Raw genomic sequence first — 13,184 nt, forward strand, 5'->3', positions numbered from 1 at the left:
GGTATTACATAGGGAAGGGGAGAAAGCAGTCTCCTCCCTCCTGGGTGACAAAGGTATGCTGTGCTGTGTTTGGTATCCCTGGGATCTAAATATAATTCTGAATAATAATCTGCCAGTTGCTAGAATACCACCTGCACATATTGGAAGTTGTTAATATTAGTATGAAACTGTAGTTGGAACTTGGTAATAAATTTGGTGACCTCCTAGCACCCATCCCCTAAACCGGATGATTGGTCAGTTGTTCTCAGGCAACACCTCTTTGATATCATAGAAAAGGGACTGACCAGATCTAGTAGGGGAGCTCTCATTTACCATCAACCAAGAAACACCCAAGAGAGCCAAGGCAACGTTATTTGCTTGGACAATTGGACTCTGCTAAAACCAAGGACTTTGCAAGTATTCTGCTTTCTTACCTCCTTTCCTTTTTCTCTGTTACTTTATTGTACTCTTTATTTCTTTGTAACATCTTTTTCTGTAAATAATTTAATTGCACCATTTGACTTTTTCATTAATAAACTCTATTTTTAAAAGTGTTAAAATTATCTCTAAGACTTTTAATGCAAACTAAAGAATCCCTGTCTCTTGAAAAGTGCTACTGTATATAATAACCCTCTTAATATACCTGTCTCTGGTGACAGTGTGTGTTACAGACATTTATTGTTCATGTTTGTTCTTGCTAACATTGTGAAGGGTTGATAGTCCCAAAGCTATCTGGTGGCAGTTTGGAGTTTGAAGGGTTAATTGCATAATTAACTTAACCCAGTGGCCATCGCTCTGAGGCTGCTGGCACCTAGGTTGTGGTCAGGGGCGGACTGACCATTTGGAAACTCGGGCACTGCCCGAGGGCCCGGGGTCAGTAGGGGGCCCCATGAGATGCCCCTGGTACCTTTTTCATAGGCTTTTTTGAGTTTGGGCAAGGACACAGGAGCCCCATGATCCCCTATTGCCCAGGGGCCCCATGAGATGTCAGTCTGCCCCTGGTTGTGGTCCTGCGAGCTGGAAAATCTTTGTGCAGGGTGCAGCTGAGAGTGGCATTGTTACGCAAGTGACAGCGCGGTGTGAGATCGGCTGGTGCTTTGTCACAAGTTGGTGAGAAGGGCAGGGGTCGGGCACCGCGTTCGTCACAATACTCACTGAATGAGAAGATGATTTTCAGCAGCCTAATACACATACAAAATGGGTGAAAAGCCTTGGTGAAACATATTGCACTGTATAAAGTAGTTCAGAAAATCAGTGCTGGCATTGATGAAAAAAGGAAAGATCGCAATAATTATCAGCCAAACATTTTTACTGTTTTTGTGGGTTATGAATTTCAAATAATGCCATGGATTATAAAGTTGTGGGTACCAATGGTATAACAATAGCCATGTTAGCCCATGCTGCTGATATGGGGCCTGGGAGTAAAAGGGGACCTATTAGGGGGGTCCTTAAGTCAAATTCAACATTAAAAATTGGTGTATATGTGAAGATACCACAAACCCAGTACTTTATTATTAAGGATTGCAGAGGTTTCTGTTGACACCGACTCTGTATCCCCTGTGATGTCTCCAGTTAAAAGAGCTGACATCAGACACACAGGAGGAGATTTAAGCATTATTGTTGCTAGTAACAAATCCCCCTTTGCAGGCTGTGCAGTAAGGAGAAACCGGGTCAGCAGGGGCGTCCTAGGGTTGGTGTCACCCGGTGCGATAACACTTGGTGAGATCCCCTCCGACGATCTCCACAGAATGGATCGGATCTGCGGATTGAGCATAATGGTTCGGACTCCAATCCATTATGCTCCCCGATCCGCAGATCCGATCCATCCTGTGGGGATCATCGGCTTTCTTTACAACTTACCTTTTCGTGGAGCGGGTCTGGTGTCACCCCGTATAAGTTGCATGCCGACGATCCCCGCAGGATGGTTTGGATCTGTGGATTGAGCATAATGGATCGGAGTCCTATCCATTATGCTCCCCAATCCTCAGATCCGATCTATCCTGTGGGGATTGTCGACTTGCTTTACAACTTACCTTTTCATGGAGCGGGTCCGGTGTCACCCTATGCGGTAGGTGTCACCTGGTGTGGCGCGCACCCCCCGCACCTGCCTCGGGACGCCACTGCGGGTCAGCACTGTAATTAACTCTTTATGTCTAAAGCAAGCATTCCAGAGTGTCTCCTCAGGAAAAAACTGACAAGATGTGCAGATGAATGACAACCATCCCAATCTATAACTAGCCTTTACAGTAAGGAGCACATGGAAGGTGCTTTGCACATTACAAACAGAAAATTTCCAGCACACTTACCAGCTAGCCTGCAACAAAACCAATTTAGCCCTGTCTAACAGTTTGCACGGAAAGAGAAGCTTTTTTTGCACACACTTGCAAATGTATGTGAAAGCCGCAGTGCCAAACCTCTTCTGAGGTGGTTGCCATTTATCTGCACAAATGAATTTAATGCGGGGACACATTGAATGCTTTCAGCTGCCATTGTGCGCTTGCTGGGTGTCTGATGTGTTCCTGTACCTTTAAGGAGTTGGCTCCCTCCAGGCAAACCTACCCTTCATTCTTTCATTGCTATATTTGTTCCAACTCGGAACCTCAAAATGGTGAGTTAAGACCACAGTATACAGAGGAGCCTTGGCAAGGCACTGTGGCTTTCACATATACAGTATTTGCAAATGTGTGTAGTGTGATTTAATACCAACAATTATGCCATAATATAGAATATTATAATGGTCATTAGTGTTGCTACTACAAATCTTGTTTTTTAGATTTGTTTTTTTACTTACTAGTAGGCCTTCTCTTTCAGCACTTGCTTGTTGTGGTGGTGGAAGGGTTACAAGGGCTTAAAATTTACACTGAGGCCCTGAGATCTGAGATACTGAAAAAGACTAGTGAGCTGCTGCATTCAGGATAGTTGGCTGAAAAATGAAAGTTAAAAGTTAAAGCAGAACTCCTAAAAAGAAGTTCCACTTTTATGCCTCCTCCTGCCCTCCTCACCTTTCAGACACTTTCCTTTTTTTAGGGGCTGTGGGGACTTGGTTTTAACACTTCCCCCTTCAGCTTCCCACCCTCTCTGCATGCAACCTTTTGGAATACATCACAGGTCCCAAAAGGCTGCAGGACCATCTCTAGGGCATAGCATGGCACAAGCATGTGTAGTGGGGAGCTGCCTGTAAAGCTGCAGAGTCACACCCGGCTTCCCACAGTTAGCATGGAGGTGCCTGGGGCCCAAAGACTGGTGAAGAACCAGCCAGGGTTTAATAAGCCAGGGACTTACTTAAAGTCAGCAGCTACAGTATTTGTAATTGATGACATTTATTTTTTTTGGTCTGGGACTGAAGGACCTCTTTAATTTTATGTACTGATACCCCTCTTACCTGACAACATCTGTCCACAGAACTGGTCCCTAGTCCTACTACCCCCCTTCAATATAGACATACTTTATTTTAAAGTGAAACTAAAGGCTTGTTTTTTTTGTACATACAGTATATATTTAATAAAATACTTACATGCTCTACTCAGTGGTTTTGCACAGAGCAGCTCTGATCCTCCTCTTCCTGGGTTCCCTGTTGGCACTTCTGGCTCTCCCCACCTGAGAAGTGCCACCACAGCAAGCTGTTTGCTATAGGGGCTCTTGTACAAGCTCGCTCCCCAGCCCCAGTCTCTGCGTTCATGAGTGTAGCACTACATCCTCAGGGGCTGCTGAGTTTTGGGTCCCGTAAGCTTTGCACGGTCAGGCAACATGCATTTTTCCCACATCTTCACATGCACAGAGTTAGTAATTCAGTCTTTGAGCTTGTTTTTAATTGTTTTTTATTAAGGACTGAACAACTTGGATAGGGTCTAGGGGTATATTGGATGCCCAAGGAACTGCAAACTTGAGGACAAATGTCTTAACAACGTGTACACTGTACAAAAGCTGTACATCCAAAAATAGCACTGTCTCTGTTAAGGAGCACTGAAGTCCCCTTGGTGTACCTCCTCAGACCCCAGATGAGTCCCCCTCTTGACCCAGCTCCACTGAGGGTATCCCTGGGCAAGATTCCAAGATCTAGCAGCACAGTGGGTAAATGGTTAGTACTTCCGCCTGGCAGTATTAGGGTCGTTGGGGCCAAATCCCAACCACGGCACCACCTGCCTGGGGTTTTCATGTTCTCCCTGTGCCTGCGTGGGTTTCCTCTGGGTACTCCAGTTTCCTGCCACACTCCAAAGACATGCTGGTAGGTTAATTGGCTCCTGTCTAAATTGGCCTTAGTATGTGTATGTATGAATCTCAGGGATTTTAGATTGTACACTCCTTGAGGGTTAGAGACTGATGTGAGTGTACAATATATATATATATATATGTAAAGCGCTGCGTAAATTGATGGTGCTATATAAGTACTTGCAATAAATAAATAAACTGACTAACTAGTTGGGTCTTGCACCTGACCACTCTCTCCTTTTATCTAGCCCAGGGGGTGTAAAAGTACTCACACTGTCCTGTCAGTTTGATGAGTTAAAGCTGCTTTCAGGCCTTACCCTGGGCTGGCTGCTTCCCAGCTGACAGGTTGTCCTCCCTCGGAGATGGTGGAGTGGAGATACTTTTGTCCAGCAAACAACCTGTAGGTAGGCTCCCCTCCCTGGGGCCCCCTCCCAGGATTCACACTCCCACCTTCCTCTCCATCCATCAAACACACTACTGCTGCACAAACTCTGCCACATTTAAGGGTTGTCCATGGTCACTTTGCCTGGCCTTCTGCCAGGAGATTAGCCAAGTTCCCCTAAACATGCAGACCTAGGCCTCCTCCACCCCTCTTCCAGAAACTTCTATAAGTTTCTGGAATGGTGGGAGGGCTCCAGAAGCCCTGACCTGTAGTGCCTCCCAGCCTGTCCTGAGGTGAACTCACTACCTCACTCCCAGGCTGACTCATCCCAGGCTGCTACCCAGCCTCTGTCTTACAGAAATAACAACCTAGCTACTTAGAGGGCGCTACATCAGACACAGCAGAGCCGGACTCAGCCGAACCCCCCGCTCCCTCCTCACAAGCTGTGATTGACAATGGCTCCCACTGCTGTGTCTCAGCCAATGAGGATGGAGAGGCCCAGGAAAGCTGAGTCTCCTATGCACATCGCTATACAGAGATCAGGCTCAGGTGAATGTTAGGGGAGCTGGGAGGCTGCTGCACAATGAAGGGTTTTTAGCTTCATGCATACAATACAAGAAGGTAAAAAACCTTAAGCCTTTAGAACAACTTTAAGATCAACAATAGCAGGGAGGCCACCAGGGTGCTGCATCAAAATTCTGCATTGGGGCACCATGATCTGCAGTTACACACCTGATAGATACCATTAAAGTCCCGTTTTTCTAAAACTGAGTGAAGTAATATGACATTTAGGTAAATGTGTCATCAAAATATACAGAGAACTTTTGGAGAAAGTGGTGAGCAAAAGTAAAATGTAGTAACTTGTTTATTTCCAGTGTAACCTTTGAAGAAATCAAATTAACTATTTTAAAAGAGAAGTATGGACTTTGTAAAAAAAAATATACACCCCTCACATTTTGTAAATATTTTTTATATCTTTTTCATGTGACAACACTGAAGAAGTGACACTTTGCTACAATGTAAGTGTACAGCTTGTATAACAGTGTAAATTTGCCCTCCCCTCAAAATAACTCAGCACATAGCCATTAATGTCTAAACTGCTGGCAACAAAAGTGAGTACACCCCTAAGTGAAAATGTCCAAATTGGGCCCAAAGTGTCAATATTTTGTGTGGCCACCATTATTTCACAGCACTGCCTTAACCCTTTTGGATAAGGAGTTAAGCAGAGCTTCACAGGTTGCCACTGGAGTCCTCTTCCACTCCTCCATGACGACATCACGAAGCTGGTGGATGTTAGAGACCTTGCACTCCTCCACCTTCCATTTGAGGATGCCCCACAGATGCTCAATAGGGTGACGTCCTCCCACTCTACTTGCGCATGCACGCCCTCGGGATGGACACAGTGGATCACCGATCACTGTAAAGAGCAGATAACGTCGGCTCTGTCATGTGATCAGCTGTGTTACACTACGCTAACCTACTCAATGCTAGTCATCGTAATTTTAGTGCTAGATGCCTGTTTGTAATAAGCCTCAACCTAGAACCTGCAAAAAAAAGAAGAAAAAAGACCGCACACCTAAAAAACTAACCTCAAATAAAATTTATTATGCACCATAAACAGTAATAGGCCATCGGAGACATGATAATCCTGCATGACAGAGGACTCTACCCCCCGAGATATCAAGAGGGAACCATCAGGGATGGACAAAGGATGGAGTCGGTCCACTGGAACTAACCTGACCCAACCCTCCAACACCCAATCCCTGACCCAAACCACCCCACCAATCCTAACCAACCCCCCAATACCCCCACAAGGAACTCCTCCCCTAGATAGAGGACCCTCACATCCCACCATCGCACTCACAAAAGAGAGAGGAGAAGCTGAGGGAGATAGTACCAGCCCACTGACACCCCCAACCCCCCAAAACCCACTAGATGGAGAGTAAGCCTACTGCACACACCGGGGGTTCCTGGAAGTGCCAACCAAATAGATATATTACACAGCTAAACAACAAACATCAATGCATAAACAGATAGCATTAGAATATATAGCAATATGCAAAGGCCAGTGTGGACATGGCTGTTGGCCAAAGAGGATCACAAGGTATAAAGTCACTGTACAGGGCAAAAGCCTCAAAGTCCATGCAATACGTGGTATAAATAAACTCTTGTGTGACCAGAACCAGATGGATGGAGGCCGTAATGAAGGTAAGGCAATGGAAGGTATTGCATGAGAAAAATGGATGAAACCTGCTGAAATCAATCAGCTGATAGCCAGAGAAGGAATGACAGCCATGGAGTGAGGATGGTCAGCTTGTAACTGGGAGTTCAGTACTATAGTACACAGTAGCCAGCCTATGTGATAGAGGATATTGTAGGAGTAAATAAGCAACATGAACTCGTATGACCAGTCCAGCCCGTGATCTGTACAACTGATATGATTAAAGTAGCATCACAAATCGCTATAACTCACAGTCTGATAGGACCCCTGGGTCCTGTGATTATAAAGGCTGAAATAACAATGGAACGTCCAAGTCCAGCAAAAAATCTGCCTGCACTCCCGTGGATGGTGGCCAGTCCTCAAGTTCAAGCCTAGCAAACGGCTCAAGAATAGATGTATGGCTGTGAAAGGTCTACATATGAACCACAGCATGTGGAGATGGCATGTGGATGTCAGAGAGAGTGGGTAGGCACGTGTCAGCTTACGCATTTTGTCCCGCCCACTTTGGGGACTTCTTCAGAACTGTAGCTGTCTGTATCTTTTTTTCTAGAAATATAGACATATAACTATTTTTTTCTAGTCTGTTCTGGTCTGGTCTTAACCAAAAGATGACAAGCCTGCCCACCACGACAAGGTAGACTCTTTTAGGGCAGGGCCTACACTAAACTACACTACTCTAACCTACTCCATGCTAGTCATCGTATTTTTAGTGTTAGATGCCTGTATGTAATATGCCTCAACCTAGAACCTGCCATCTTCCTTTCCAGACTTGTTTACAAAGAACAATCCTTTTCATTCACAAAACAGAGAACAGTCTTGAAATGGCTGTTGCTGGTATTATATGACGGGTGATGCAGTGGTCAGCAATGGTAACCTGTAATGGCACATTTCCCCTTCTTTGATGAATTCTGAGCTTTCTTCCACATACATACATCCACATTAGCCTGCAATAAGGCAGGTGAAGTGTACAAGATGGGAGACTCCCCAAGATGTTTCTATTACCTGATTAGACTTGGAAAGACACTGGGGGTATTGTCCCCAATCTCCCACACATATTCATATCTCTAGCATACTGAAATAGAATAAAACAAAGAGTCCACTTTTTCCTTCACGTTTTAATGTACACACCATTGTGTAATGAACCACACTTCACTCTCTGACCAAGCATCAATGTCTGTACAAAACACTAATTGAAAATAATTGACCTTCAGTCTGAAAGGTCTAAAGCAGTTTAACCGCTTGCCGACCCCCCGCAGTGTTTTTACTGCGGCAGGGCGGCACCTGTACGCACAGCGCCATCTTTTAACGTCGCTGTGCAAAACAGGTAGGGGTAGTGCGCGAGGCACGTGCCCGCCCTACCCGTCCCACCGATCGTGGCAGCGGGTGTCCATCACCGGCTCCCGACGGGTCATTTCCCGCCAGGTGCCGGCGATTACAAGTAATCACTTACAGATAGCACGGCTGCAGTGTTTACATTACAGCTCTGCTATCTGTCAGTTCCCAGCACCTCAACCTGAGAGAAGACTTTATCTCTCGGGATCAGCGTGTTCCTGTGAAGTACACACCCCCGCCCCCTAGTAAAACACTCCCCTCACACATTTAACCCTTTCTTTACCTAATAAAGGTTAACCCCTTCCTCCCCAGTGCCATTAATACAGTGTCAGTGTTTTTTTTTTTTGGTGTCACTGGGGATGTGAGTGACCCTAGTCAGTTCCCCCCCCAGTGTCAAAATGTCCACCGCAGTCCCGCCATAAGTCGCTGATTACTGTCATAAATCGTTGATCACCACCATAAGTCGCTGATGGCCGCCATTATTAGTATAATAAAAAAAAAATCCCAGTATCTTTCCCGCCATTTGTAGACGCTATAACTTTCACGTAAACCAATTCATTTACACGTATTGGGATTTTTTTTAAGCAAAGACATGTCGCAGAATACATTTTGGCAGAAATTTATGACTAAATTTGGTTTTTACATTTTTTTTACTGGACATGTTTTATAGCAAAAAGTCCAAAATATTGTTTTTTTTTTTTGTCAAAATAGTCAGCCTTTTTTTTTTTATAGCGCAAAAAATAAAAAACGTACAGGGGATAAAATACCACCGAAAGAAAGCTCAATTTGTGGGAAAAAAAAGATGTAAATTTCATTTATATACCGTATTGCATGACCGCGCAATTGTCCATTAAACTAGCACAGCGCTGTATAGCAAAAAATGGCGTTAATTGCAGTATCTATACCATAGTTTGTAGACGCTATAACTTTCACACAAAGCAATCAATATACTGGGATTTTTTTTACCAAAAACATGAAGCAGAATATATTTTGGCCTAAATTTATAACTAACTTTGAGTTTACTATATATTTTTTATAGCTGAAAGTAAAAAACATTGTTTTTCTTCAAATTTTTTGGTCTATTTTTGTTTATAGCGTGAAAAATAAAAAGCGCACAGGTGATCAAATACCACCAAAAGAAAGCTCTATTTGTGTGGAAAAAAAGGACGCAAATTTCGTTTGGGAGCAGCATTGCATGACCGCGCAATTATCAGTTGAATTAGTGCAGTGCCGAGTAGCAAAAAGAGGCCTGCTGACCGGAAGGGGGGTAAATCCTCAGGAGGGCAAGTGGTTAATTATAGTGAAGTTTGTTCACAGAGAACTGCCTTTGTCGCCCTCCTCATCTCACCAGTCCCCAGTTTTACTGACATAGAAAAATGCTCACAATAGTGTATTACAATAAATAATTGGATGTTAAATTAAAAAAAGTTTTTTTTAGAAATAAAATTCCAAAACATCTGAACAGAGCCCATGGCAGCAACAGGGGAAATGACAACCCTCAGGGTACTGTGGTCACCCCCTGAAGGAGGACACCCCACCCATATTCCACCTATCAGGCCATGCACAACACCCCAGTTATCCCACCAGACCACACCCAACTGGGAGGAGGTGCAATCAACCCTGAATTTCGTGAACCCAACAGGAAGGCCGAGACTTCCTCAGAGCTATGCGCCACCAACATTCCTGTCCTGCCGCAGTTTCAGAGCTCCCCAAGAATTAGCCTCACTCCATTCCTCCAGATGAAGAGTGTCTACTCTCCGCTTAAAAAACCTGTGCTAATACACTATTACAAGCATTATTTCTATGTTGGTAACACTGAGGACTGATCAGAGGAGAAGAATGACCAAGGCAGTCCTATGACAGCAGACCTAATAGCATGAGGACCCAAAGAGAAATCCACCACCCTACCTGGACACCTGATCAACATCCGTGGGTCAGCAGAGAAATCTCCAGAGTCGTGTCGTGGCCAGAGAGTATACCCCTGTAAACATTAGATCAGAGAAATGTTGCCGGCATGAAATAGAAGGAATAAACGTGTAACATTAAAAATGCTGATAACATACAAAGCCACTTTAAAATAGTTTGTACAGATTACTGTCTGCATCTTTTTTTCTCTATAGACATATAACTATTTTTTTCTGGTCTGTCTATATGAAATCTAGGAGTCTTTTAGTTGAATCCCATGGTCAAAAATGAAACTGCCCAGAGACAATACATTCTTTCTCCAGTTTTGACATTTGTAACCAAAAGATGACAAGCCTGCCCACCACGACAAGGTAGACTCTTTCAGGGCAGGACCTACACTAAACTACACTACGCTAACCTACTCCATGCTAGTCATCGTATTCTTAGTGTTAGATGCCTGATTGTAATAAGCCTCATCCTAGAACCTGCCATCTTCCTCTCCAGACTTGTTTACTAAGATCTACATAAGAACAACCCTTTTCATTCACAAAACAGAGAACAGACTTGACATGGTTGTTGCTGTTCTCTTATGGTGGGTGATGCAGTGGTCAGCAATGATCACCTGTAATGTCTCTACATATCTCCTTTTCTTTGATCAATGTTTCTTCTCTAAAATACAACGTGAAGGAGAAGAACTGAACAAAACATGGACACGTTGGGGTTGATTTACTAAAGTTAAATAGCATGTGCACTTTGCAAGTTCTATTGCTCCAGAGCTTAGTAAATGAAATAAAGCTGCAGCTGGTAAAGAATACCCAATCACATGCATGAACATGAAAAAGAACAACATTTGTTCTCGCACTCAATGGGGTGATGGATGTCAGCAGTGCTTCCCCGTATTTAGTAAGCTGTGGAGCAACTGCAATTGCAAAGTGGACAGTCTATTGATGAATAATAGAGTCACCCCTTGGTTTTATTTTGTTGTATTACATTTTATGATGCTACAGATTTCCTTATGAATTCACCGAGACACTTTCACTAATGTGTTGATAATGATTTCGGTGGACTCGTTTGGATTATAACACTGTTCAACAAATTTTTATTTTTTGCCAGTTTTGGAAACAAAAGGATCCATTTCTTAATGAATTTCACATTCTGAGTTCAAATATAACAATGAAATTTGTCAATTGGCTCTAGTTTTTCTGTAAACGGAAAGTTTTCTACTATAGGCGTAATGACTACATAATGCACAATAATTATATAGATAGATGTCTTTCCACAAATATAAAGCAAGTGATATTGACTACATAACAAAGCCTAAATGGCATAATATATTGCATAGGATTACCAAGAAAAATTATAGCCATAAGCTAAGTTGAATCATTTTAATACTTAGGATTCTCACTAGTTTTGTCTTCAGTTTGTGTCGGTTTTGCTTCTCTTGGCTTTTCTCTTGTATTCGAGGAAAGGGCTATCTCTTACAACTGCACGTGACTACACGCTTCAGGTTCTTCCTCACTTGACTCAACCACGAAGGATTCTGGTGCTTTAGGAATTGGTAGCCCCTCTCCATGAGGAACTGGACGTATTGCCGATGGAATATTTGGATAGTGCACAGATAACTTTTTCTTCTTACTTAGCCCTTTTACAATTGGAGGCACCATACAAAAGTAACAATTACTAACATGATCTGTTGGCTCTCTCCAAATCATTGGCACAGCGAAAGGCATAGATGCCTTTTTTTGCATTTAACCATTGCTCCAGTGCCGTCCCACAAGAATTGCAGCATATATGTGGTGCCCAGCTCTTGTCCTGGTCTCCTATCTTGCAGCCAAAATACAAGTTGGAGGCTTTCTTAATCATTCCTGTTATCCTCCTTTTTTGTGAGATAAAAGTTATTTCACCGCAGATATAGCAGAAATTATCTGCTTTATTCACACAAGTTCGAGGCATTACTGAGTAGCCTATATAAGCATAAAACGAAATGTAAAGACGCTGTCGAACTACAATCAGCTACAGATACTGCAGCTTTTATGCAGTGAAGTGATGCAATTAAAGGCTAATATTGCATCATCTCAGTATACATGCAATTTTCTATTGGTCACCAGTATCAATTGCGCAATATGCAGCTGAAGTTGCATCATAATTTTGAATGGCTTACGTCATTAGATGGGTGAATATATCATGGAAACTAGAGCCAATCAACATTTTTTAGGGTCATTTTCGTTTTCAGCACCCCAAAATTATGTAAGATTAGCTAATTTTATGCCCAAAACTTTTTACCTGTTGAACAGTGTAATCTGAAGAATCGTGGCCAGAAAGTTCCCCCTTCACATATCGGATACTTAGTTCCAACATCTTCCAGACATCAGCCTTCTGATAAGAAAACAATGTTATAGGGGGACACAGATTTATACATTGATATTACGGGGGGCTGTGGTAATGTTGGTGACAGGCTGTATCATATAGTTATGTATGATATGTACCATTTCTGTAGATAATAAAAGATTAAAAAAAGTCAGAGGGGCCATGATGTCACCATTGTGTGTGAGTGACTGACAGCTGTTCACACTGTGCGCTAGAGACACAGAGAACCAGTATTCCCTCTTCACACTTCTGTCCCACCAGACATGACCCGGGATCCACTAGTCTGTATTAGACTGTCATTAGGATGAATAAACAGAACCAACACCCCTTATATCAGGTCTCCCCATCACTGCGCCCCATTATATCAGGTCTCCTCATCACTGTGCCCCCTTATATCAGGTCTCCCCATCACTGTGCCCCATTATATCAGGTCTCCCCATCACTGCTCCCCATTGTATCAGGTCTCCCCATCACTGTGCCCCATTATATCAGGTCTCCCCATCACTGTGCCCCATTATATCAGGTCTCCCCATCACTGCGCCCCATTATATCAGGTCTACCCATCACTGTGCCCCATTATATCAGGTCTCCCCATCACTGTGCCCCCTTATATCAGGTCTCCCCATTAGTGTGCCCCATTATATCAGGTCTCCCCATCACTGTGCCCCATTATATCAGGTCTCCTCATCTCTGCGCCCCATTATATCAGGTCTCCCCATCACTGTGCCCCATTATATCGGGTCTCCCCATCGCTGCGCCCCATTATATCGGGTCTCCCCATCGCTGCGC

At 43.6% G+C, this 13,184-nt stretch overlaps 1 long non-coding RNA gene across 1 annotated transcript in view; it reads right to left on the bottom strand.

Annotated features, from left to right (window-relative positions):
• Positions 1–13,184, bottom strand: part of LOC149459182 (uncharacterized) — a 34,075-nt gene that overhangs the window by 11,156 nt on the left and 9,735 nt on the right. The window contains exon 2 of the long non-coding RNA XR_016313318.1: positions 10,032–10,104. This is a non-coding gene — a long non-coding RNA (uncharacterized LOC149459182). The remainder of the gene's footprint in view (positions 1–10,031; positions 10,105–13,184) is intronic.

This window comes from Staurois parvus, unplaced genomic scaffold (genome assembly GCF_062004578.1).
Source record: "Staurois parvus isolate SC_StPar_1 unplaced genomic scaffold, SC_StPar_1.0 ptg000270l, whole genome shotgun sequence".
Classification (NCBI taxonomy): domain Eukaryota; kingdom Metazoa; phylum Chordata; class Amphibia; order Anura; family Ranidae; genus Staurois; species Staurois parvus.